Below are 6,000 nucleotides of genomic sequence, written 5' to 3' on the forward strand. Positions count from 1 at the left end.
GCCTAGACCTAAAAAGTCAAGTGGTTCATGACCTCCAAAATCTTCAACTGGGTTTTAAAAAAATAATTGAGAGAGCTTCAGGATCTCCCATATGGTATGTCTAATTATATCATGTGCAATGTGGGTTCTTTTGAGCTCTTCTCAAGTCTCAACCACGTTTACTGGGATATATCCCCAATGCATCACCACCTCCTTACCTTTGCTTCCTTTGTTATAAAATACATAAAATATGATTCATTCAAATCCTTATGTACTCACTTTTTATTTTTTTAATTTTGATTTTGATTTTTAAAATCCCCCTCTACGATAGTCAAAGAGTGTGATGGCAGGGTTTGATCATTTCATATTTTTTTAAGAATGAGATTATTAGTTTTTCAGACTCCTATTTTATAACTCAATATGAATCTTTTTCTTCTTTTTGCTCATGGAGTGCGAACGAAGGCATATGCATATGGCCATTTGTTCATTATTTTTTGTCATAAATTTGATTTGGGTTAGTATTAGAGCAATCAATTACACACAATCCAATAGAAAACAAAAAAGAAAGATTCACAGATTTTATCCTAATTCACTACAATATGAGGCTATGTCCAACATTTGGTTTTTTCACTATATTCTTCTCAAAACAACTACATTAGATGGGCCTAAGCTCAAACTGTAAAAAAACTCTAAGGCTTAAAGAGCAGGACCCTTATGTCCATGAACCATACTCAACATACTATTAATCCATTTTGGAGACTATTGAACCAATTGTGCTCGAACCATTAGGAACTTGGCCTTCTAAGAAAGCACACTAAAATTAAAATGGACCAATTACCATGGATTTGGAAACTGCCATTGACGTTTTAAGTCTAATTCAGAAACAAACGCATAAACCCTGGTTGAGGGTGACTACTAAGAAAACTCAAGTGGATTGGGAAAGAGAGCTTAAGTTTAGTGGAGAGAGAAAATACCTCGTTCCTAAGTACGAAGGGGGTGTTTTTACTCTCGTTATGTCGTGGGAGGCAATTCCATGCATGTCTCTCAGTCAACGAGAGATAATTCTAGAATTATGTAGGATGGCATCGAAAAAGTTCGATGTGTCTTATAACGTGGCTTGCATGTACCCAAAGCATGTCCAACACTCTGACAGGCGTTTGTTAGGCGACACAATGCGTAGGGTCCAAATCGTATGACTTTCCAATGGCAAAAAAAATGATTACTATCGGATGCCACAAGCAATTGGATGAAGAGGGTCTACTGAAGATTAGAGCCACCCTAGATGGAAGGCTTAGGGGATTACTTCAATTTCAGATGGGGATTGTCAAAGCGTGAATTTCCTGTAAAGTGAAGTTGAAAAATGATGAGTTGAATAGGCCTATTGGAAAGTTTTGACTTCAACTTTTGGGAGATGGCAATATTTGTCCAAGTGTGAGATTCCGAGACAGTAATCCGTAGAAAGTTGAAGGAAACATTAATTCACAGATTTAAGAAGGCAAACCTCTCCCCCAGCCAGTGAAGGAATGTTCTACTTTTATTCTGATAAACAGAATATTGATTACATCATTTTTGTCACCTAAAAATAGTTCTTCAAGATCGAAGCAGTGGCATTCAATCTTTATTGAATGCTCTACATTGCTCCCGTAAAGCAAACCATTCTAGATTCAAACTCCTTTGATATCAAATTCTTGTTATATATAATCCAAGATAGACATTAAGAAAGCAAAGTCTTCTACAAATCTTGTGGAAAAAGATACAAGTTTGACATCTTTTCTCAGAGGAGTGGATATTATCTTGTTGTAGAGGATGGGCAAGCTGGGGTCCCAATAATTAAGCAAAAACCAAAAAGGGTTGGATTGATCAACTATAATATGTCCTCCTTGATCCATCTTTTCTTCGAAGAGTGGATATTATTTTGCTTTAGAGGATGGGCAAGCTGAGGTCCCAATAATAAAGCAAAAACCAAAAAGGGTTAGATTGATCAACTATAATATGTCCTACTTAATCATGAGTTGAATCAATTTTGAATTAAGCAGCCCCACCCCTATGATTGATTAGTTGAGGTTAGGCATAGGTAGCCTCTCATCACATATTATCATTTTCAACTAGATGGACATCAATAATTTTAGTGTGCACATTATTTTTTCTCAAAAGTAAAATAATAAATAAACAAGTAGAAATCAAAAAGACAATTTCACCCTCACTTTTGACTTGAGGGCTTTATAAGAAACAAAGACCCAACTCTTTCTTTTTTGGTTTGTTTTTAATCTTTTATCTACCATTTCTTTATTGTTTATAAGTATTAAAGGGTTTTGTTCTATCAGAAGAAAAGAGGAATATACATTCAAGTTCAATTGATATTACTCAACAAGGAGACTGTCATCCGAGCTAGGGATGGCAAACAAGAGTGTACGGCTCTATTACAAAATATAAGGCAGCGTGTTGCTCCTAGCTCCGAGGGATTCGAACTTTGATATCTTATTTAAAAGTATTGATTGAGTTTCGAACTTTAATCTCTTACTTGGAGGTGGTAGTTTTTTACTAATTGAACCACTTCTTAGAGTTGTCATTATTCTTTATTTTTTCTCTTTAAATAGAAAATCATGAATTTAGTTCAAAATTCTAGATTTACTATACGTGGCTATCAACATTGATATGATATGGTATAAAATAAGTTGCGCATTTAACGTGCAGTACTGTCAACCAAAATAATTTTGACCGCCGGATCGTAATCTCGACCGAAATTTTAGATCCGATTATCTGAAATTCGGCTTGAGAGTTCTGCACATTTAGGACCGAAACAATTTTCCTCAATCATGCGATTGGGAGACCCGACCCCAACCCAATTTTTTTCTAACACGCTACAGTGTAAAACAGGTATGCAATGTAGTTGAGCGTACAGCGTACTTACTCTCCCCTCCAATCTCCTCGAAGGGCGTGTAGAGAGAATCAAATTCAACGTTCTGACGTGCATTTAATGCACCCATATTGGACTTACTGACCCCACCCATGACCCACCAACCTTACCCATCCAACCCGATTGGTGCAACCCATGCATGCATCCCTCGTAAAAAACTACAATATCTCTCTTGCGTTTGCCACGTCGGTTCTCACAAGTAAAACTTTATAAATTACAAAACAGCTCAGATCGTGTGCCCCACTGACCCTGCAGGCCCCACTTACACCGGCTCTTACATTCATGCAGAGAATCAATCAGAACAGTAAAAAAAAAAACATAGTCAAACCGCGAGTAAATAAAAATAGCTAATTCACCTTGGTACCAGTGACAAGCTTCGAGTTTGAAAATTCCGGATTGAATTAAATTATTATTTTTTTAAAATTTATACACCATTAAATATTAATTAAGATTATATATATGATAAGTCAAAAGTGATGCTATTAATTAGGGAAAGAGATCATACTGTACACCCACATGTGAATGGTGAGAATGGTGAATGGAAGATGCAACCCACAAGTACCAAGGAGAAGGGAAAACGTAGCAGCACACATTTGGATTCTTTTTATCTATCATATATTTAGAATAAGACCTGTCTCTCTGGGTCCTATCGAAATTATCAGAGGTGAGATCTGTTGTGGATTTTATGAACTTCGCGTAATTTGTGATTTAAAGATGTGGAAAGAACATAAATCTCTACCATAATAAGTTAAAAATCAAAACTCTAGCTGATGAGGATAAAATCGGGTCAAAAACCCCTGGTTCAAGGGTCGAACCATGAAGAAGTATGAGTATGAAAGGATTTGACGGTTATAGAAAGAGACGTGCCTCTGTGAAATTCGAGATACACGATTGTGTCATATATGGAAATTATAATCAACTTCGAAAGAAAGGGAGAAAATCCTAAGATCGGACGGCAACTAAGAATGATCATGAACGAATTCAACGATCGAGAATAAAAGGTAAACCTTATATAAATTAAAGGATCGCACAAAACAGAGTTATCTAAATCGTATTCCTCCATTATTCTTATTTAATTATGTTTTATAACTAGACAGAGGTTTGTGGTGTTTTAACTACTGACTTAATCTTCGGAGGTAAATTTTTGACGGTTGAATCGACCCACATCTGACAGTATCTTGTAAGAATTCATGGACTGAACAATTTTTGAACGCATCAGTGACAAATCTCTCCGGTGGTTTAAATCAATCAATTCCGTTGATTTCAAAATTTTAGACACACCGGTAAACTCTTTAACATCAACTTTGACTCTGAGTTAAAATGTCCATCAACTTGAGAATCTTTTATTTTTCCTTCCCAATGGCTTGTTTGACAAGACGGAAGAAGAGAGTACGTCTTGCACAATTCTTGATGCCAAACCGTACCAAGATCACTGGTAGCTAGCTACACTCTATTGACTACTCCTCCCTTCCTGTAAACTTAGTAAACTATTATTATATTATTGTAAACCTCTTTTACATACAAATATGGGCCTCGGGTAGAAGCCAGAGAGAGAGGAGAAGAGAAGAAAAGAAAGAGTAAAAAAGAGCTTAAAATGGGCATTAGAGTAGATAAAGTGTATTTTGCAGAAATTACCAGTTTCTTCTTTGGTACGTAACATTGTCTTATTGGATAGGTAGCTAGCTGTTCAAGTGCTGTAACATCGTTGGTCTCGTTTCCCAACCTCTTGGACGGTGTCATTCGCATCTATCAAAACCACTCATGGTCATGTATATCTTTCTAAACCCTCCCAACAAAAAAAAAAATTACTCTTAAGTCAACCTTATTACTATTATATAATTGGTCATCTAAGAATCTAGTTAAGGAGTTTGACGTGTAGAATGGAGTCAGGATATTTCACACCAACTGCAATGACTTTTCTATCTAATTTTCTTCAATGGAGAGGCCAAGTACTTATAATATTTCACACATCGAAATAGGACTCGAAGAAAAATCTTAAAAGTTAGAGAAAGGAAAGACGAAATTTTCAAAAGATGAGAAGGGGTGGGGGCGGGGGTCGGGGGGTTGTTGGTATTGTATTGTCTATATCAGCCCCCACCCCACCCCCCGGCCTTGGTGTAGTTTCGATTCTGTTGACATCATGGTCATGAATGTTGGTAATGTATTGTCTATATCAAGAGATACATATTGATTTTGTATGCTAGTGATGTCAATATTGTATCAATTACATGATATAGACAGGATGTAATAAAATCCAACATTCTATATTTTTAGGGGATATTGTCAATATTGTTGATATCCACTTATACTACATCTTTTAGTTTTTTCGGAAAACAAAAAAGAAGATGTAGTAGTGGCGCCCTTATGCCCTTTGCTAGGCAATGTTCAAACTTTTGAATTCAACTTATGCAAGTATTAGCCTTATGAACCACTAGTAGACGCACTGACCTCGTCAGCATAGTCCTACCAAAGGCGTAATATAATCCACAGAAGCTGATAATGGTCAAATGTCAAAGTTGAATAACACACAACAGCTTGATGTGAGAAACAGAGAAGCAGAGGAGACTCAAACTTAGGACATGAGAGCTATCAAACTACTTGGGAGTGAGTTTGAGACCACTAGAACACCTATACTACATCCGATGCCATATTATACTTTACATATCAATGATATCCATTTTGATACCGATGTACAAAAACCATGTCTAACATTTAGCAATTGCTAAATCTAATTGTTGATTGAGTTTTTTGGTTGACATATGTTGTGCTTAATCCCTCTTTTTCATTTTATTATTATTATTTTTTTCTTGTAAGCCATAAATCACATGGTCATAATCTTGAAGGAATTTTAAGTTCGGTGTAATACATTTCAAACATGGTTCATAATCTCAAATCACACTGACTAGTATTGGTTGGATTAGATCAATACCAATGGAGACCAAATCCAATACCTAACCTATGATAGGACGTGTTTCTAGCCAGAAACATGCTATTTTCCATCATCTTGCTACTTTCACCGAGAAGTAACATCTTTTGATAATTCTAGAAGCATATGCCAACAGATTTCTTCAAGATTCCTTGAGCCGGGTCAAGACTAGATGCAT

Source organism: Hakea prostrata, chromosome 5 (genome assembly GCF_041222555.1).
Source record: "Hakea prostrata isolate BN-2017 chromosome 5, UWA_Hpros_2, whole genome shotgun sequence".
Taxonomy (NCBI): Eukaryota; Viridiplantae; Streptophyta; class Magnoliopsida; order Proteales; family Proteaceae; genus Hakea; species Hakea prostrata.